This window comes from Lates calcarifer, linkage group LG13 (genome assembly GCF_001640805.2).
Source record: "Lates calcarifer isolate ASB-BC8 linkage group LG13, TLL_Latcal_v3, whole genome shotgun sequence".
In the NCBI taxonomy this organism is placed as follows: Eukaryota; Metazoa; Chordata; class Actinopteri; family Centropomidae; genus Lates; species Lates calcarifer.
In genome coordinates this window covers 5,488,766-5,512,045 of record NC_066845.1, presented here as the reverse complement: position 1 = coordinate 5,512,045, position 23,280 = coordinate 5,488,766, and the positions used below count along the sequence as shown (strand labels likewise).

General features: G+C 38.9%; 1 protein-coding gene across 5 annotated transcripts in view; it reads right to left on the bottom strand.

Annotated features, from left to right (window-relative positions):
- Positions 1-23,280, bottom strand: part of sh2b3 (SH2B adaptor protein 3) — a 56,812-nt gene that overhangs the window by 15,737 nt on the left and 17,795 nt on the right. The window lies entirely within an intron of this gene.

The following is a 23,280-nucleotide window of genomic DNA, read 5'->3' as shown; positions in this document are numbered from 1 at the left end:
GTGTCGTGAATGAACCCCATAACTCTGAATGCTCTCTGTTTTAACCACAGCGTCTAATATTATCAATCAAAAAGCACGGTGACGCACAGATGAGAGGGATATGACTCATTTAGTGAGATCTGAGTCAGTGAGTGAGGAACTGACAAAAAGTGAGCTTGTGCCAAATTGCTGTCACAGCTGAATTTTAGTCCAGGATGTTCACAGAAATTTGTTTTTGCATCTTCAGATTCAGGTTAAAACCTTCAGGTTTTCTTACTAACTGACCTGCGTAGAAAGATATGAATAAGAAAGATAGAATCGATATATTCTATGAGGAAAGATGTGCACATTTACAGGAAAGGCATGACATGAAAAAAAGATTCAGAGTTCATTCTTGGCCTTGAAAATAGCAAGTGACAAAACAATGAAAAGTCCTTAAGGTGCTCAGAAGAAATTTAACTTAGAAAATCTTAAACTGAGCAAACTATACATAGTGTATAGTCAAAAGCTCCACAACAGACCTTAAAGCTGCAATAACCAATGATTTTGGCCACTTGGGGGCCACTTCTAGCTTTTGGTTTGGTCTCTATTGAGTCCTGAGGGAAACATCTGGCTCTTAAGCTGTGAAATGCTCCACTGTGTTCTAGTCACTAACTGTGTCTGTCAGCTGTTTGGTGCTGAGCAGGTAGTGTATGGTGTTTTTATGCTGAAAACATCTACTAATGTTTGATTTGTCTTAATTGTTTGCTCCTGACTGTACCTCCTTATATAAAAGTAACTTTACTGTGACAATTAGTAAGTGTGCATACTGAAGAAGTCATTACCCAAAACGAGGGGTGCATGATATATCAGTGGACAACACATTATCAGGCCATAAAAGAGAAAATTAAACTGCTAAACATTGGTTGCATAAAGCAAAACATTTAAAGATGCCACACCGGGCTTAAGGACATTTCCAAAATGTGTTTCAACTCTGAGCTTTGAGCTCAAACCAGATTTCTGCTATTTGGATGCTGCTCATTAATGAATATTTATGTATTAATTTCGTGCCAAAAACTAGAACACAGAGATGAAGATAAAGGATGTGAGTTAAAGCTTCACCATCAACTACACAGGATATGCAACAGCTAATGAGATGTGGTACTTTGTGCGTGTGTGTGTCAGTGAGCATACGAGCTGAGAATGACTCATTCAGAGGAATTTATTGTGAGAATGTGAATGAGTTTCTGACTAAGAGCATCTTTGAGGAACCATATGTGTCTGTGGAGAGAAAAAAAAGAAGGAAAAAAAAAACATTCAGCAGATGTCTGACTGGTTGAGCAACAACATAACAGGCCTGATTTCTGTGAATCAACTTCATCAGGGGAGCAAGTTCAAGCTCACAGCACATTTCCTATTACTGCAAACTGTAGTCTGTAATACTCCCTGGAGAGGACACACTTGCACACACACAAAAAAACAGGCCTTTGCCCTTGTTCTTCCTTTATTTTGTAATCCCTAAATAACTCCTTCAAGAATATTTCCTTAAACAACACCACCAAGCAATGTGGGAAAACTGTGTGAGCACTGATAAACTTCAGGGTGCCTCCAACAGGGACAGGGCAGTGTCAGAAGGTGGTAGGTACAGTAGCTTCAGAAAGTATTCAGACCCCCTCGCTGCTCGATCTACACTTAGTAACCCATAATGACACAGTGAAAACATGTTGTAGACATTTTTGCAAATCTATTGATGATAAAAGACTGACATCTCTCGTTTACAAAAGTATTCAGACCCTTCAGTCTCAAGCTTTGCATGCCTGGGTATGGCAGTCTTCCTGTCAGATCCTCCCAAACTATGTCAGATATGATGGGAAGCATCTGTGAACTGCTATCTTCAGGTCTCTCCACAGATGTTTTATGGGGTCTAAGTCTGGGCTTTGGCTGAGCCACTCAAGGACAGTCAGAGACTTGCCCCAAAGCCACTCCAGCGTTTTTCTGGCTGTATGCCACAGGTCATGTGTACTCTGGAGCAGGTTTTCTTGAAGGACCTCTCTGTACTTGGCTGCACTCATCTTCATTCACAGTTTTATTGTGGAGGTCTAAAGAGAGTCCCTCGGACATCATGGATTGGATTTTGTCCTACAAGCAGTGTGAATTGAAAGTCCTTATATACACGTGTGTGCCTTTCTAAACTATGTCGACACAATTAAATCTGCAATGGGTGGACTCAGTCAAGTTCTAGATGCAGCTCACATCTCCTGAGTGTAGACTAAAGACTAAAGACTAAATAATGGCAATCTGATCTGCTTAAAATTACATCTACAAGAAATTAAGGCTGCAAAAATTGAAGGGGTTTGAATACTTCCTGAATACTCCACTGTAGTTGGCTTATAAGGATCATGGATGGATTACTGAGTGGGCCTTATGAGTACAACCACAAAGAAATGCAAGATGACCACGGAAAAAGCACAAAAAGAGATGCAAAATGACTAAAATAAGATGCAAAGCAACTGCAAAAAACCAAAATATCCATAAGGAGATGCAAGATGACCACAAAAAGACTAAATTACATGCAGAAAGACTGAAAAAAAAAAGATGTTAAATGAGACAAAAAACAACCACAAAAAGTATCCACAACATGTGAAATGGCCACCAAAGAAAGCAAACGTGATGCAAAACTAATAAGTGATGCTAAATGACTAAAACAGCGAGAAACAGCCTCAAAAAGATACAAAATGAACAGAAAGAGACTTGTTCCTGTGTAGTACGGGTAGTGGTGTACAGGTGTGTGAGTGGTTTTTGGATTGGGTAACTACATGCCTTAATTCTTTACTATAGAGACTGCCAAAAACAAAAGCAAATTTAACATATCCTTAACAACTATTACCTGGCACCAACCTCCTCTATATACAAACAGACTCTGCAGGCTAGAGACACATGGACAAAACAGAGAGATCCAGACATAACCATAGAGACTGAGCATAATGAGTCTGTAAATATACAGTAAAACCCTTAGGGAAGCTTTTCATTACTGTCTTAAATTACTGCTCCTCTTTGTTTCAACAGCTCACTGTGATGTTTTCCAGCAGAGTCTGTGGACTTACAATTCTACTGTTCCTCAGTCTGAGAAAGCACAGCACTCAAAAAAAAAAAAAAGGTTTACGACTAGCTCCTAGCTTCAGTGCAAAAAACAATTAGTCAGGATGATGTTTTAACATTTTAATGTCAAAAACAAGGCCATCATGTCACAATGTTGGCCTCTGTAAATTACTGCTGCATCAAAGCCGTGAGAGTGAGGGGAAACCTATTTTAAGACCTCTGGAGAAAGAGCAACTGGAGTTTTATCAGTTGCAAAAACAAACAACAAACTGCATATCAGCAGCGGAAGCAGAACAGGACATCACACACTGAAGGAAAAGGCAATTGATTGAAAAGATGCACTTCAGTAAGACCTTTTTTTTGTACAAACAGCATATCATTTAAAAGCACACAGCAAACACATGTGGTAAAATACTAATAGAGTTCTGTGTTTTATAACTTGTTCTCTTGGTTTCATGAGTCTGTTGGCCTGTTTACATGAAACAAATTCAGGTTTTATCTACCACAGTAACTGTGCATGTTACTGTGTGTCAATGACCTATTTCCACTAGTGACACATGACACACAAATACCTGCAAGGTCTATGTGAGATTAGTTAGATCCTTAAACTCCATCATCTTAATTCATAACATCTGAGCATCAGCCTATTCTTTAATGGAGCCACATGATGTTTACAGTGAGCGAAATATTTAAACCCAAGATTGTGGTTTCTAATGGTTGCATAACTTTATTAAATGTAATAAATGTAATATGTTGGACATCATATTATCTTATCACTCTATTGTTTTATACGCACTTCCCTAAAATTGACTTTTAGAAACTTTGAGATCATCACTACAATTTAAAATAAAGTTTTGTGGGTTTTAATGATAATTGGCTGCAGAGTATGACTGTGTATTAAACTGTAGCAGAAAGGGATAGAAAGAGTTTCACTTATCCAGGTAAAACATCAGCTTTTAATTTCCGTTTGTTTTGATTTATATGATTGAAGAGCTTTGATTGTTGGTTTAACAAAACTATTAACTATTTGAACACATCATCTTGGTCTTTGGGAAATTATGTAAATTTTTCTATTTTTTTTTTCTATTCAAATTTTTCTAACACTATTTCTGAATTTTATAATCTAACCAACTGCCCATTAATACAAAAAGTAAACAGCAGACCAACTCATACTGTGTTAGTGTAGCCCTATAATAGAAAACATTCTAAAATAGTGCCAGATCACTAACATTTAGCCTACTGCTTAGCTGCCAACTACAATATAAATGGGCCAGTAACTAATCATTTTAAAATATCAATCTGATGGCAATCTGTCCCAGTAATATTACAACCCAGCACTGATTTCTCAGTTTTCACTCCATGTTCTTTTCAGGTTGAGTCAACTTTCACTACTATGTTTCAACTTCACATGCACACACAGATATTATGAATATGACGCAGATATGCAGCTGCGACAGTATGGTCTACTTATCCCTATATTATCTATTTCTAATGTCTTAAACATATTATTTTTTTCTTCTTCTTCACCTTTATTTGGATAGGACAGTGGAGATAAGACAGGAAACAGGGAGAGAGAGCGGGGGAATGACACGCAGTAAAGGTCCGGCCGAACCGGGAGTCGATCCGGGGACCAGCTGCTCAGGGCACATGAGCCCATGTGGTACGTGCCGCAACCATATCTGTTTCATATCACTATGAACATAAGATCTTTGGATTCTGGATGGACTGTGATGGACATTTTTCACCATATTTTGACATCTTATAGACTAAACAATTAATTGATTAATCAAATACAATGATAATGCGAATAAGGAAATTGCCACTGTTGCAGCTCTGTTGGATTTGAAAAAGTGCCAAATGACTGACATTCAGCTTACTGTATTACTAATGCACTAACCTTTGTTCTTTTCTTGGCAACTGAAACTTTTAAGCTTTAACTTAAATGCATGAACATTATCCCCAATAAATAAACTAATAAAATAAAAAAGAAATCATCAGACAAAATAACAGAAACCTTTTAGGCACCAATGCTGCCTGCAAAGACTGCTTCACACAGGTTTACACACACTGCATAAACAGTTGATGAAAGTAGCTCACAAACAAACAGAGACACGACGACAGATGCAACCATGCAACCTCTCACCCACACAGTCACAAACACATCTACAGCCTGAGTGCACACACCCACACACACACACACACGGGTGACACACAGGATGTTTGGAGTCCAAAACTATCTTCCCAGGGTCCCTTTCTCAAGGCCGTCGCTACAGCAACTGACTTGACACTCAACATTCCTCTGTCCCTCTGAGGGTGACCGCAGCCAACGCTGTCCGGGGTGTATGCATGTGTGTGTGTGTGTGTGTGTGTGTGTGTGTGTGTGTGTGTGCATGTCTGTGCTGTTGGACTGACCTTAGACTCTGCAGGGTTACCAAACTGCTCTCCGGAGAAACTCTGGAAAGTGTTTATGCATTATCCTACACACACAGACACACATACAACCACACACACGCACACACATACAGACATTTTAATCTTTTAAAATACATTGGTACACCCGTGGGACTCGGGCCTTGGTAGCACTACATTAAGTGAGTTTTGGTCTGTACCAGACTCAATATTCATACAACTTTTTACAAAGTACACATTATTTGAAAGCTCTAAGTCTCCTGACTCTGTCTGTGCAAAGCATCTCAGGATCCCCATATCACTGCAACAGCTGTTGACACAGAATTGGTTCAGACTTGTGGCTCAGTGTTTTCCACACAAAAAGAACTACTGTGGGGGCGAGGCAAAAAAAAATGTATGTTTGCAATTCTGTAACTTCGGTTCTGTGTCTTTTATACTCATTCTGACTTTTTGGTTGTAAAATTTAAAGACTTACCTTTCAAAGGAGACCAGGGTTATGACTAAAATTAAATGAAATGAGCAATATTTCTATTTTATAATATGAAGTAGTAAAAGAATTACAGCACCACCAATCAGAGCCTCATCAGGAAGAGGAGACGCTGACCTCAAATGCAATAATATCTGTCACTGATGCATTTCTTTTCTTTCTTGCTGAACATTTAAAGCTGTTATAATCAATACCTATTTTATAACTACAATGTGAAAATGTGACAGATGTGAACAGGGTTACTGTTTTGGTTCATGTTCTCATAGCACTGCTTTCTCAGGTAAATACACAAACTCTTGCACTGGGTGAACATGATTGCTGTAGATTTAAAATACAAAAATATACATTAGTGACCCATTTGTAAAAAGTTGAGTCTTCAGTTGTGACAAATGGGCTTGGTGTGGAGTGACACAGACACGCTGGGGAAGTTGGGAAGTATTCAGAGACAGACTAACACTAACACACTGCTGGTTTCGGCCTTTTCGTGAGATTTACTGACAATAACAAAAGTATACTGGTCACTCCTCCACTGTAGGGGACATTTTTAACCAGCCTGGGTTACAGGATTATTTTCATCATCTGGCTGAGGTGAACAGCCTATAGCTCTGCATGGATTGTGGCTGTTGTACACACATTTCCCAGTATGTGTGTACAGAAAAATGTGTTTCTTCTTTATGTTTATACAATAGCTGCAGCTGCAGCTCACACTATGGTGATCTGTAGCAGCTGGCATTGTTTTCACCCCTCTACTCAAGTGCCAGACTCCACCACCTGTTGCTGGTGTCACACAGATGAACCCTCCTGAGGTCTTCAGAAATAGATCCTCTGATCCCCAACTCACTCCTGGTTTCCTCTGTGAGAGGGGGGCTAAACTTTACTTCCCGTACACAGCAATTAATAAGATCTAAAGCTGAGTTACTGGGAATCATTAGCAATAAACAACTTCCAAAATCAGAATTGCAGAACATGCAGCTGTGCAGTTGGGAGAATTGCTCCTTATACACTTTATAACTTGTAAGGTTTCCATCATATTTATTGCTACAATTATTTCTAAATTATCAGCAGTTTACTTATGTATCTGTCACTGTATGTCCTGGTACAGTGATTAAAAACACAAAACAAGAATATCAACAGTAATACTGAGGCAAAATTAGTCTCTGAAATGGCTGGGTTTGATCAGTGGGTCTCTTTTGATTTCGAAATTAGAATTTGACACAGAGAGCAGATTCAAAACATGATAAGATTAACAACGTGTTAAAGGCCCCACTGAGGGATATTTTACAGATTCTCTCCGGCCTTCATTTTCAAATTATTCAAATTATTGTTGGCTCATGATTGTGTCCACAGAGAGCAGCTGTGATCACATAATACTATAATACATATCCATAAAATTGGCACCACCTATGAAAACAACTGTGAGGCAAAACGATCTTGCATTTATTTTTGAAGCAGGTTATTATAATTGTGAAGACCACTTGCTATGAAAGCTTTTTAAAGTTTACTTTATGCATTTTACTGTTTATGAAGTGTTGTTTTTTCAGTGCAGCTTTCTCACAGTCAAAGAAACATGCCTTCAGTAAGAAGCCGCCTCTGCACACACTCTAATCTCTGGTACGTGTACATAAGTGGAGTCCAGATCACTAGAGCTGATCACATTCACAATCAGCAGCTCTATCTGTGGCATCATGGAGGATGTGGGAAACACACACACACGCACGCGCACACACACACACACACACACACACACGCACACACACACACACACACACCAAGCACTAGTTGTTGGGTTACCAATGCTGATAGAGATGAGTGTGTTCTTGGAAACCTGTCAGAAGCTGTCAGAGACGTAGTCGTCAGTAATGAATAAATGTGTCAGTTCATTGCACTGCCATCCTTGCGTGCTTCTCAGAAATACTGATATATAAGCCAAATATGAAGAAGTTAAGACAGCACACTCAAGATTCACAGAACCGAGAGCAGTTCCTCGTAAATGAATTAGCTGTGGTTTTGCACACAAGAAAAGACCAATTAGCAAGCCTGACAGAGCTTCACAAAGAAGAGGGGAAAGTCTCTCTGAGTGTATTAAAAACAAAACATTCAGCCTCTTACCTATGATGATCTGACAGTAAACTCTGAATCTAATTTATCAGACTTTGTGCACTTTGTGCACAGACTAATTCTGACAAACTTTTTTCTAGAAGGAAATGTCAGGGGCCTCAAGCTCTTCAGTTTATATATATATATATATATACACACACACACATACAACTATATATATATATATATATATATATATATATATATATATATATATATATATATATATATATATATAGTTGTTTATTACTGAAGAGATTGAATATATGCATACATATAAGTATGGTATGCATATATTTATGCAATAATAATACTGCCTAAAGGATCAGCTTGTGCAAGTAACAGAGAAGCACATTTTCCCATCCAAACCTCTTGACCTCTCGCCTGTTTTGGATGTTTTTGCACAGACTTTGAGAAATTCACCACTGAGACTTCTGTCAGCACTGCAATACCAGAGGAGGGACGGAGAGGGTTCATTTGTGCATTTGGCATTGAAAAAGTGACATTTGTAAAATTCAATCGAAAGATCTTTTTCCAGAAAATATGTATCAGTTACTCAAGATAATCCACAGATCTGACTGTGAACAGTTTTCATTGGATCTACTTTTTAGTGAAAATGTGAAGCTGTTATTATTGGGACTGCTTTCGCGTAAAGAAACAGTCCCAATGAAAACTGACAGCGAGCTCTGGGAATTATCTTTAGTAACTGATGCATTGTTTTTGGAAAAACATGTTTAACTATTGGTAACACAAGTGAAGCCCGCTTTGTGAGCTTTAACCAATCTATATGTCAGTGTCTTTGTATGACACATAAGGCGTCCTGGTAGCCTGTAGGGGAGGGACAGTAACCATTTGATCACAATGTCCTTGATTTGAGTCTGGTGGGGCCCTTCGTCTCTCCCCTCTCATTTCCTGTCACCTCTCCACTGTCATTATTGAACAAAAAGACAAAAATGCCCCAAAAAACACTTAAAAGAAGAAACGACTTTCCAAACTCTCTTACATTTCTGTGGAGCCATGTCTGCTGATATGAGTGACAAGATGTTACCAGGTCAGTTAGATTTTTGGCCCAGACAACTGTTCCAGCGTGACTTATTTTTTAAATTTATATCTTGATCTTTATCTTATAAAATTGAACTCATCCATCAAGATAAATTGCCCAAGAAAGACAAAACTTTGTGATTGGGCATAACACCTTACCCTGCTCCAAAAAGCTAGTCAAAGTGCAGGTGAAATATCACGGAAAACAACTGAGGAAGCAGATCAGTTGATATTGAGAAACAGAAAATAGATCATGATTGTGTGTAGTGGTGAGCAGAGCAGCTGTGTTTCCAAGTATTTAACTGATTTTTTTTTTATAATGACCATAATCTTGCAACAACATTTTCATGCTTGCACAAGAAGTTTCTGTCCTCTGTAAACTGTGCATTTTGTTGCATGACCATTACAGTGTATATCTAGATCTAGATCTGTTTGGTAGCATACAACATGGACATCAGCAGAATGCACTGGAGAACAAAATGTAATCAACAGTGAATGGAGAATTGCTTGTAAGTAGGTGTCGGAGTTTGTGTATGGAAAGGATGTTACGCTCATGTGCTGCTCATCACCATGTGTCAGACTCGGCATGTGTCAGTTATGGGTGTGTGTGTGTATGTGTGATGGTCAGTTAAGGGTGTGTTGTATGTCCAGTAACTGCACACATGTGGAAAAGACTAGTTTAACAGTCTAGTCTAACATTTTCCCTCCAAAATTGAGTCTGTGCCGTCCTGGTCTGCCTCTTTGCCTTTATTGTATCTTTCAGGAAGACACAGAAACTGATATTTGATAACAAACGCAGGTTAACATTTTTTTACACACTTATCACCATCATATAGAAAAATCATCAATCATCAAATGAGTGAGCAATAAAAACAATGACTGGTTGCAGACTCACATATATCAAATATTAGATAATACTGGCCTGCTATTACTTACTATTACTATTACTATGGCTCTTGAGGATCTTACAGATACCTACCTCAAACACTAGAAAGGCATAAAAATCGGAATTTGCTGAACAGCTGCAACATTTCATTGATGAATCAATTAGTGAATTGAAAGAAAATCAATCAGCAGCTATTTTCATGATCGATTAATTGTTAAAGACAATTTTAAAACAAACATTTGTGTTCTCCAGGTTCTCACATGTGAGAATTTGCTGTTGCTCTTGGTCTTACATTATAGTGAATCAAATACTTTGGGGTTTGGACTCTTGATTTGATAATGCCACCCTGTGCTCTAGGACATTATGATGGCCACTTAATCATTGTTTTCTTATGTTTTAAAGCCAAACAAGTAATCAGTAATTAAAATAATCTTTAGTCTCAGCCCTAATCTGCTGTGAATGATTGCACAAAACTACAACTGACTTCTGATACAGGGACATGCCAATAAAATAGGAAAGAAAAACTTTCTCTTGCCCTTCCTTTCCCCTCTGCCCTGTGCCACACCATTGTGTCTGAATAAACCTTACTGTGCAGTTTTGCCCTTTATGACTACAGTTCCTGGTACCGCTGAGCCAGAACCAGGTTTATATAGGGAAGAAGATTTCACCATGATAACATTTTCCACACAAGACCTGAAGCCAAATGGGACTTACCAGGGCCAGAGCAAACGCTAAATGTTTATAACACAGGATCAAAAGGCAGAGTTTTCATAGTGAGAAAGTTGCAGCCCAATTGACAAATCATCTCTGCTGGCAACAGGATAAAAAAATGTCACTGAGAGGCACAGATAATGAATAAATGCTAGCTGTGTTTGGCCTTGTAATAGAAACCAGACTTGCCCAGAGAGAATCAGGGGAAGGGGCTCAACAGGGTTAGAGACGTGACTCTGAATACAGCTGAGTAGCAGAGAAAGGAGTAAAGAGGAGTACAGAAATGTATACACAGGGTTTCTGCAGGGTTAACAGAATTTAATTTGGGACATTTGTAGATATATTAATACCACATAGAATGAAATTTGATAGCTTGTCCACAGTCACACTAGTTTAAGTATGACAGTAAAACCAGCTGGGACCAAAATGCCAACAAAGAAAAACAGCAAATTATGAAACTGATACCTGCAACCAGAAACCATTTAGTGTTTTTGCTTGAAAACTGAAGCGATGAATCGATTATCAGTGTAATTGCCAATTAATTTGCCTGTATATGCCTAATTATTGCAGCTCTAAAGTCAAAGTTTATCAACATATATATCACATTTTTGTCAGTACTCCCAGTTGTATATTAAAACAATTCTTAGTAATATGATTAATTAATTAATTAATTAATTGATCTGGACCTGGATACGCAGCAGAAAGCTGATGGATAGACTAACTAATGAAAACCAATTAATAAACCAACCATAAACTAATTAAGGTTTTGCTAAAATGGACACTTGACCATTATGAGTCAAAGAGGTTCCTAGCTACTACAGCTAACATTAGTGTTTGTCACAGATCCAAGGGTCCTAAAACTCAACAAAAAAAGTTCCACTTCTAGTTTATAGCTGTATAACGACTCCTGCAATCACATACAAAAACATTTTATAACTAATATTACTGCCTAAAGCAGGCAAGCGGAAATATTTAAGACCATCGTAAATCAAATCTAAGCCTTTTAAAGAACTCTTAGGGCCCTTTTTTTAATTCAGGAAACTGAATTCAGTGCTTAAAGACTTCAAGACCTGCACATACCCTGACACAAATCAGAGGGGTAGCTGCAACTGAGCAAATCTAAGCAGTGAGGTTATTGTTATTGATCAGTTACCTGATGGATGATATTGACAGTTTACATACCAGTTATTGACAACAATCAAAAGCCAATACTCTAATAATGTTGTTTAGTGTTTATTATCATTCCATTAACATTCCTGTTTGCGACTAATGGCTGGAGACACCCTGTCCATCATGTCAGTTTCCCCTTCAGTATTAAACCTCCCAACATGATCTTTGTGTCACAATACTACTGTGGTTTTCTCTTGTGGTTATCATTATGCAAATACTGCAATGTAAGTGCGCGGTATGTGGCTCCTCTTGATAGCACTGACAGAGGAGCATGTGCAAGGATAAATTTGCACAGAAAACAAAAAAGACAAAAGCATTACCAAATAAATGAAGAGAACTACCACAAGTCAAACAGAGGAGCAGGTAATCAAGACAAACTATATTATGTATAATTTTAATCTAAATCTATAATTTCTGCTTAGGGCCCCAGAAACTCTGGCTCTGAGTGAAGCATAGCCATAGAATACACTGCCAGTGTATTAGGTACACCTAGCTAAATCTAATGAAGTCTAATACGACAGTCCTGTAATAAATCCTACTGTCATGAGGGTTATAATGTTCATTTTTTATTCAAATGGTTTCACAGAGGTGTTGATTCGACTCTACCGTCGTTTGGCTGGTAAACAATGAAAAGGAGTACTCCACATACTTTATCTTACTGCAATTATGCCTACTCAATCGTGACATAATGGTGCTTGGTAAAATAATAGTGTTTGCAGGTGTGTGTGCGTGTGTTCGTGCTTGTGTGTAGGTGTGCACAGGCACTGGTGAACAAGAAGAACAGAGGCCAAGAGAAGACTGTTGGGTGAGGGTGTTGCATGGCTTTGCTTTGGGGGCTTTCCACATGCAACTCAGCAAGGTCATGTGCACTGGCACTGTGGTTGCAGGTTACACACACGCATGCATGCACACACACACACACACACACACACACACACACACACACACACACACACACAAGACAGAGTTCAACGAAGAGGTTATGACGGGGAGAAAAAGCACACATTTGAGATGCACAAACAATTGAATATTATTTGTCACTAAAGAGAAACCATGTATTGATCTAGGTGTAGAGTGTTCAATAACGCAGACTGACACGCACAACAATAGCATGACGACTCCTTCTGCAGAAAAAGACACAGAACTAGAAAGAGGCAAAGCAGGAGATCTGACAAACATCTTGACCACATGACTCTAACCACTCCACTTCCTTTAGATGTTTCTCTTGATTTTTGTCACACTAAAACACACACACAAGCACACACACACAAATAAAAAAAGAAGAAAAAAAAAACAACACACACACACACACACACACTCACACACTCAACACTCCTCCCACATTCGGGCATTTTCAACACTGTGAGAGAAGTTTTCCACTCTGTGTGAGAAGAAAGTTTTTCTGTCTCAACCCAAACAAATATAAATAAAAGCGTGACAAATGATGTGAGAAGCTGCCTGCTGTAGTAAACTGCTGCAAGCTTTGTTGTTCACCACATCTTAGCTTCACTTCCTCTACTTTTCAGTCAATTTCTTTTTTGATATTAGCAAGTATTTAGCCCCTTAATGCACCCCAACTTTGCAGATGTGCATAAAATGATAAACAAATATTTCCAGTTGATGTAATGGTCCCGCCATTGCATCGTCCATCCATCTAACCATCCATCCTTCCTACTGTACCTGGTAGCTCTGACTACTCCTTCTTCCCAGCCACATGCTCAAGTCTTCCTGGGGGGAGGGACCCCGAGGTATTCCCAGACCAGGTGGGATGTGTGTTTCCTCCAGCATGTTCTGGATCTGGATTATCCCCCACAGGAGTCATCCAGTATCAGTCATCCAAATCAGACGCCTCAACCATCTCAACTGGAAACAACTTACAATGCAAATGGATGGAATTACACCCTTCCAGATGCCCAAACACCCTGCAAAGGGAGCTAATTTCTGCAATATTAACTCACAGCTGCATGTATCTGTGAGTCAATTTCCTGCTCTTTACTTATGGACAAGAACCAAGACATTTAAACATACTCACATGGGGCAGCGACTTGCTCTCAACTCAAGAGGAGGCCGCTTTGGCAGAGTATTGCATCCCTACACTGTTTCACAATCCAATTAAGCCGGTAAAAACAATATTAACTGCAAAAGCAAAGAGGCAATCCTGAGTTCACCACACATTATATCCTCCACTGCTCAGCTTCCCTTTGAGATTTTGTCTTCAATAACTCGCCAACAAAAATGATAACAAAGCAAAACCCAGTAAGTCCATGCAGTATTTCTAGAATGATTAACCCATTACCCCTCAAGTATCCTTGGTTAGACAAAACAATGGGTCCACTGTTCCACAACAAGAATGGTATCAGCATTGCTCCTCCTGAATTTGAGGTCCTACAAACAGCTGGAGCCACCTCTCAGGCACAGATTTCTTAATGCAAACATATTCACCAAGATGGATCTGGTCTATGAACTTGCAGATTCTACACACAACGTGAGGTTTTGCAAGTGCAAATCTACACATGAATCATATCATATTATCTCATGTATTATATTGTTGGACATAACACCAACAATCGAGACCAGAAACCAGTAACATAAAAGAAAAAACGGAACAGAAATGTCTTTGTCTTGTCTAACCACACCCATCATGGGTGTAGACAAACTTAAGAAAAAAAAAATCTCCTGTATGTAGTACAATATCTGAGAAGTTGTAGTTCTTTGAAGCCTTTAGTTATATTTACACCAAGCACTTTCCTTGGAAATGTGTGGGTTTTAACTAGGTTGAATCTCTCTATGACTCACTGTACTCCTGACAAGAGTCATTACTGCTGACTATGACTAAACACTGGTTTTCTACTCAGTCCTAATCCCTCATGCCCACTTTCACGCACGTGTGGTGTATGAGGACTATTAATTAAGAAGCTAAATTATATACAGAAAGACTGAATGTAGCTGGAAACTCTATGGACAGTGACCAGTGTAAAAACCATAGACAAAAAGCTTCAGAATAATCCTCCATTTTATTGTGGTTACAGAAACTAGCGTAAACACTGACAACGCTTTTTCTGAAGAGAGTGGAAAGCTGTGGCATGATCCAGGTTTCTGATCATTAGATGTAATTTAGGTTTTACTGATTCTGCTCTTTGATTCATGTTACTGTCATATTATTTCATCCTTTCATAGTGTTTTCATTTAGTTTCTGTCCAAGCACCTCACTATGATTTCCCAAGACTGTATGTGTTTTTAACACCAGTCAACTCAGCCGTAACTGAACACCTCACCTCAGCAGCGTCAGTTCTACATCCAACCTCCTGAATTATAAAGGCACCACAAGAGACGCATTTTTAAAAGTGCAACACAGAGCTTCCAGGTGATGTCATAAAATGATCCTGTTTTTTTATTTTAGACTGTGACAGCTGAGCTAGCAAACAGTTACATGTGGATGAAAAACTTGCCAGCCTATCTGGTTAGGGGGGTCTGTGCTGGGAGTGGCTACGGGTCAAAGGTTAAGAATAACATTGGCTGCACCTAACAAAGCACAAAAACTTGGATGCAGACAATGTAAATGGCTACAAAAGCAAGGCAGCTTTGTTTGTTTTACTTTACTCTGCACCCTTATTAAATGAACCTGTACTGACAATATAAAGATCTATTTTTACCCAGTATATTTAGGCAATATAGTGCAATTAGTATTTTTTAAAAATATTTTCAATGCTGATGTGGTGTGTTGAAAACTTTTGAGTTTTGGACCACCGGCTGGACAACAGAGGACATCTCACTCTGGGTTGTGGAAAATTATGAGTATTTCTCACTATTTACTGAAAAAGTTACTGCCCCTAATCTGAACATAACTGATCCCCTTGGTGACGTCTATGGTGGTGACAGACATGACAGCTGGAAAATCAAGAATCTCTTGCAACCATGCAGACCTCTGTTTCGTCAAGCTCAGAGGTTGGGACAAATTTAAGCAAAGGACAGTCACACTGGGTTGTCATTACATTTCATACCAAGAACATTATGCCAACCAACAGGAGATACTGTTTCCAGAGGGATTTTCAAAAGCCAGAGCCAAGTGGATGGCTGCTTGAGGGTTTACAGATGTTTCACTATCTCAGTTTTCCTACAAAACCTCCTTCACATCTCTTTTGGCTGTGCAAGTTAGAGATCTGGTGATGCAAAATTAGACAGAGTGGAGGACAAGTTCAGGCAGGTCAGCAGAGAGAAACTAAAAAGCAGAACCTTTCTGGCAAAAAAGCCACAGAAGTTTGAGTAATCTTGTTTAATGAACCACAGGAGACAAACAGAAGAACATCTACTGTCACGCTTTAGTGTCTATCAGACGTTTACAATCTGTCTGGTTAAAACAAATGGATTTGTTACATGATATTCACACCATATACACATGTGGTGAACACACATTCATCTTATGAATATACAAGCATTCATGTGCACCCACGCACACGTCTATCCATTACATAACTCAGTCAGTCACTTCAAGGTATAATTTCTAGGTTTCATGAAACTCAATCCCTGGAAAGAGGAAAAGATTTGACTTTGTGGGTGAGATACAAAGGCTGTTATGACGTAAAATGAAACTGAAGTCTTGTCTGTCTCTGAAGAGATAATCTTAGCTTCAAATACTGGTGTGAGCAGAGGCTGACAGGCCATCTGGAAGTTCTGCAGAATTCTACGGTTGGTTGCTACTTCCAGGTCATGCACAGGCTGTCCACCTGGCCCAACTAAAACATCAACAAGAGAGGAAGCTGGAGGGAGCAGATGTCACTTCAGTTTTATCAGGGCTGCAAATTCTTACATTAGAGAAGCTGGAACTAGAGAATTTTGGCTTTGAAAAATGCATGCTGTTTATTATCAAACAGCGGCAGATTAATTTTCTGTGGACTGACTAATCAATTAATTGGCTAATCATTTTAGCCCGAAATTTAATTGCCAAGGTTTAAATTCTGCAGTCAATCAAAGCTTTTCTACCACTAAAAGTTATGTCCTTTAAATTGATTCACATGGTTCAATGTTCAATGTTTTATGATCGTTTTGGTGGAGGAAGACCTCTGGGTTGCCATAAAAATGAAAAACTCAAATAAGCATGGAATAACGCAGTGTGCATTTTGGAAGTACAACATGATCATCTGCAACCAAACTTTCTACCAGAAAAATAGCCCCAATGAAAGTTCTGCACCGTGACGTCTGCATATTTTCCTGAAGAACTGGGACATTGTTTCTGGAGAGACACACTGTTGTTGAAATGTAATTTTTCAATGCTTCAAGCAGCACAGATCGAATTTGATTCACCTTGATCATGCTGGGTTAGCAGCAGGAATCACAAAGGCAGATATTTCAAAATCCACATGGCTTGATTTGAGAAAATATGTATTTTGATTGATTTGATTTGGGCCATCTGAACCTAAAATTTCAGCCCAACTTTGTCCTAAATAACAACCCGAGGGGCTAAAACACAGTTTTAAGTCTGCAACCTGGAAACCTTCAAGGAAAAATGACTCTCATATTTTGGAAGATTTCTGCAGACCTTAAGTTAAAACAACAATTTCAAACATCTTAAAACTTCTGATCTCACTGTCTGTCCTCCACTTTGCTGGCCTGTCTACCCTAACTGTCTCACTGTTGAATTTCCTGTGTCTCTCTTGGTTGGTTTCATTCTGTTTCTGGTTCAGCTGACTGGGGCCCATGTGTTCAGAGCTTTAGTAGTGGTATGCGACGAGAGCCAAATTAACGCTGCATGTTGCCATATGAGAAACTGAAGTACAACAAGTAACACAGAACAGATGGACACCAGAGTCTGGTTGTTGGAAAAGTATTTTCCACTGATGTTGCAAACTCTTTTCTTACTGTCAGTGAGAGAGAGAGAGAGAGAGAGAGAGAGAGAGAGAGAGAGAGAGAGAGAGAGAGAGAGAGAAAAAAAAACAGAGAATGTGCACTGAAAGAAAAACACAGCATAGATGCAGAGAAAAGGATGTGCAAAAATAAATGCAAACAAAAGAATACATAAGAATATTTAAATGCATTTTGACTTCAACTGTGTAACAATTCTGTTGCTTTAATTGGGACATTACTCCACATTAGGCTTTCTAAGAAGGCCTATTTCTGGAAATACTTCTATTTTCTTTTGACTGAAGGCTCAAGATAAGGTGTCATGTGACCCTGATGGGACGGAAAGGAGACAAAGCTTTTACCATATATGCCAACATACATAATAGGCATGTGGAGGAACATACAGAGAGAGCACAAACACATGCAGGCATGCGAGGACAAACTCAGTGAGCAACATGATACATAGTGTAGGCACATGTACACTCCAGCATGAAATGAAACCATGTGGGAAAGATTAGGCCTAGAAGAGCTGGAACAAACACATGCAAAAGCACAGACACACACACACACACACAAACACACACACACACACAAACACACACACACACACACACACAAACACACACACAGATGAGATGAGATGAAGAGGGGTGTGATTAAGATGAAGTCTACAGGAGGTCTGAGGAAACATATCCGCCATCAGACTGCAACAGTCTGTGGGAACTGACTCTGGAAGACAGAATACCATGATTTTCCTGGCAAGAAGCTAACCTTGTCTGTAACCTTGACTACTGTACGTCAGATGAAAGGAAAAGTAAAGCTCGCTCGTTGAAGAAACAGCTCCCTCGCTTGAGAGAGAATCAAAGCTGTGGATAGCTACTAGATTTGTTAAGATTGTTAATTGTTTATGGATCCTGGTGTTAGTTTGTACTCATTGAGGTACTCGAGTTAAAGGCCCAAGGCGAGATAGAGAATTTGAGGTTTAAGTCTCAGACGACACTGAGGACATTATGGAGGACTTCTGCTCCTTTTCAGCTGACATGACAAGATTCACTTCTGCAATAAAATAAGTGTTACATCTCATCAGATTTGGTATTTAGTCATTCCATCTGCGAAACAACTTACTGAACTAAAACCTGCTTATTATGATCTTGTCATTAATTTTCCCAGCAGGAAAAATAGATCATATGCACAAGAACAAGTTGTGGAGATTTGCAGTGAATTATGGCATAATTTTTCATCCAATTGGTTACAAAAGACAATTAGGATAACTTTAATATATTCAATTAACTTTTTTGGTCCAAAATATTTTTTTCTCTAATTAAAAAAATCTACCATCCAACCTCACTGTGACATCGCAGAGTGTACTATTTCATAGCTTTAAACTCTGGCCATTATAAACACTATAAAGTGTTAAACAAGCACAGGTATATGTAAATAGTTTTATACTCTCACAGCTAATATGCAAGCAGCAAAATGATAGTGGCCACTAAGATGGAGGCTCTAGCCTCTTTCAAGATTTTCTTTTTGTTCTGTCTTTACTTCAAACCAAAACCATAAGTGCAGTTATTTGTCCATAGTTTTGTTATCTCTGCTACTTTTTGTGTTGTAGGTATACAAAACAAAAAATTACGTGGATATGATCAAAACTACTGATTTATAGACACAAGAACTGCATGCATGCCTAGATGCAAATGTACAAGCAGTCTGACAGTCACATTGATTTTTCCTGTGTTTTCTATTAATATGTTTCACCTCTGTCCTCCTGCAGAGAGCTGTTGTTTTGTGCTTTCACCTCTTCAGGTTATCTGAATTAAGCTGGTCAAAGCTGTGCTCCACTCGACACCTGCACAGCATGCAACTTCATCTGGCAATGCATTGCATAGGCCAATTAAATATATGCACATTACTCAGATTATTTTATAATACTGTAATTCTGCTTTTTACCATGCAATGAAATATGACATGATAACTTTACAATGTTGTAAAATTCTGTCTAACTAATGGAGTACATACACCCTTTTGCACTTTTTAAATATTGTGCTATTTATATTTTAGCTTATGCAGAAGTGAAAACTGCCAACACTTTTGGCTACAATTACAGAACAAAACAGACATTTGTTAGGGCTTGCCCAGAGGGGTTCTGCATCTTTCGGGGGGGGGGGGGGGGGGCATGTTTAGCTGTTGCCTTCAACATTTTAAAAAATATTTAAAGTCAGTCTGATAAAAATAGCCAATGATAATGTAATGTGTTGCATGAAATCTGACAGGAGATTAGAGTTATTGCATTTTCAGATCTATAAATTGGCAACTTCGCCTTGACTGGAGCTTTCTCACACAAATACATTATCAGTTTCCACGCAGCTTCCTCTCTTGTGCTAAATGAGCTTAATGTGTGACATTTCTCACACATTAAGACATGCACAGAAAGATATAAATAAAAACACACAAGTTCTATCCATGGATTATTATTTTCAGTGCAGACACCATATGTGTGCAGCATGCATGCCTGTGACCTGCACCGACACACACAGAGTTAAAGAAAGCCCACAGATGTGTGAAACCCCAATTAACATCCACAAAAAAGAAATTGTACCAACACAATATATAACGTGACAACCCCAACATACTCCTAGTTTGTTTAATTTACATCTTTTGAATGCATGTGCTTTTTCTTGTGTATGTGCGCATGCTAGTCCACAGCTCTCCTTCCTTTTAAGGCCATTCTCAGGGCCTTAACTCTGCACTGCCAAGATTACACATGCACAAAAGCGAGAGGGAGAGCACTCAGACCAGCAGTGCAGTTGGCTAACTTAAGCAGCAATGCAATCAGCAAGGCAGATCCTGCCAATGCCTTCCCATTCTGAACAAACATGCATGCCTGCACACGCACACACACACACACACACACACAGCTCTGGCTTTATCATCAACAGAATTACCTCATACACATGGTTAGGGCTGCAGCTGACTAAAGGGTTGAGGGCTGCTAAATATAAAACACTACAAGCATACATATACACCCAGACACACACATGCATGTAACTCTGTTTGCGCCAGGACACACACTTGCACACACCCTGAAGAGACTTAACTCTCTTTCCAGTGACCTTATAGATGGTGGAGGCTAGGACAGCAGTCAACTGAGCAGCTCTGATTACTGGTTTGGGGATCTTGGGGGACTGGGTGTGCAAGCACATGCAGCCTTGCAGCTGGCCCCATCTGGAAATATTGCAGGGTTTTATGCCATGAGGTCTCATGTGGGGAGCCAAGCATGCATATTAGAGAAAAAAAAGACATCCTGCTGTGCTGTGATGAGCTGTCAGGCAAAGTCAAGGGAAAGCGAGCTAATCTTTTTTTGCTCCTAACTTAAAAATGCAAGTTGCTGAAATAAACAATTATACTCGAAAATGTGACAATTTCATATTTTCTGAGTTGATGTATTAATCATGGAGTGATAAGCAGAAAAGTTATGACTGGCTGAAGCAAACCCCAAACAAACAGGAAGTAGTGTAGGAGGCATATCTACTCACCAAAGAGTAAAAGAAGACATGAATGTTGCAGATTCTTTGAGTTAATTCAGCACAGAAATATCACAGTGGGCAAACACTAAACTAGGTTAATGCATATAATTACTGTATTATAAAGAGATCAATGACGCACAAACAGATTAAATCAATCTTTACTAATACAAACAGTAACTCCATTTCCTCAAGCTTCTTTAACTAGGTTAAATAGCAAACTATCTCTTACACGATCTTCAAAGGTTATCTGTGTGTAACAAATGATGGAGTTTTAACAGTGACACTGCTACTCTGCATGCAAGACAAGAACAGACGCAATGCTCTGATTAGTTTTCATTAGTCTAAGCTGTGACTAGACTGGTAATATCTCTCTTTTTCTTCTTCAGCTTGGTAACCACCAAAGTCTGCTCAACATCACAGTGCATGCTGTAGCTGCAGTTGAAAAACAAATCAATCACAGGAGGCAAAGATGTGATGAAAACCACCAATAAAACGCACATTTTTCTGAGGCAAAGCTAAATGTCATCACAGCTTTTGTCATGTTTTGTCATGTGGCGAACTGTACACCAAAAGCAGCTTCTTAGATGCGGCAAAATATCATTTATGAAAACAAAACAAACACAGGCAGAGAATAGAGGCAATCTGAAAACGGAGGGGGGAAAACCCCTGTGACTGAAACAGCTGGAAACACAAAATGACTTTGTTCCTGTGTGTGTTTGTGTTTTCTGTGTGTGTTAATTTAGAGTATGTACAGTACTCATCGAAACTGAGTACACCCGTGAGCAATATCACCAAAATGTTAAATGAAATGTCAAAATTGCACTTACAATAATCTTACAATAATGATCAATTTTAAATTGAAGTGTAGGGTATTTGAGCTTATGTGAGATCAGGTGAGATAGACTACACTACTTAAATGCAAAAAAAGTCAGTTTACCTATGATCCGTGCAATTTGATAACACCTGTGATTTCCAAGTGTAACTGCATGAATAAGGTTATTAAAAAAACTGAACACCACAGCTTCCTCAGTTTTAGCCTCCACATGGTAAGGAACTGCCTGGACAGGTAAGAAACCAGACTGTGAGATTTCACTAAGAGGGGTGCAGACACAAGAGCAACAGTAGGAGAGCCACTAACAGAAGGCGCAGTGGACATCCTCATAAACCTTGCACTGAAAATAACTGCTTAAGCAGAAGGCAGAAGGATTATCTGTGTAAACTGGTGTTTCAGTGATCTATCAGGCCATGAGAAAGACAATGCATGAAGTCCGCTTTTACGGAGAGATCTCAAGAGGAAAAACAAAACACCACAAAACTGTAAAATTAAATTTTGCTAAAATTTGTTTGGATCAGATAGGGTTCTGTGTGTCTGAAGTGGACCTGCCCAAGACTGCCTCAGTGACTTCACAGCCAAGTATGACCCCAGAACAGCAGGACAGGAATGCAATCTCAGTAATGAAGAGTGTGTGGACTTCTTATTATACTTTAATTGGTCAAATAGCTCTGTTTTCCAAATTAATTAGGTTCATTCCTCTTGAGCTTTGGCTTAAAACAAATGACAGCACATTAAAGTGACAGGAATTTGTAATTACTTCACATTTTAGTGATACTGAGGTGGTGTACCCAATTTTGTTGTGCGCTTGTTTGTGACACAGCCAAACCGGCATTAACCAGCACTTTAAAGGCTTCTGTGGGTTTCCATATTATTGATGAACACATGCAGATTTACAGAATCTTGCATAGATATGAAACACAAACTGAGGAACCTGCCAGCTGTTACATGCTTCACTGCTGTGTAGAGTTCTGAGAAGAAGCTCAACAAACATTTGCAAGAATTGCAGACACACAATCCTGTGAAACACAGTCATATGAAAACAGGCATCTGCTCTACTGAGAAAAACAGTGATTATGCAACTTGAGTGCAGTTTTGTTGCGTATCTGCTTATTGCAGCTAAAATAAATGGAAATAAGGAGATAAAATCATAAAATGTTGAAGTAAATCAGACCCAAATGACAAATTTATGAATTATAAAGTGATTGTATGGCTATAAATCGGAACT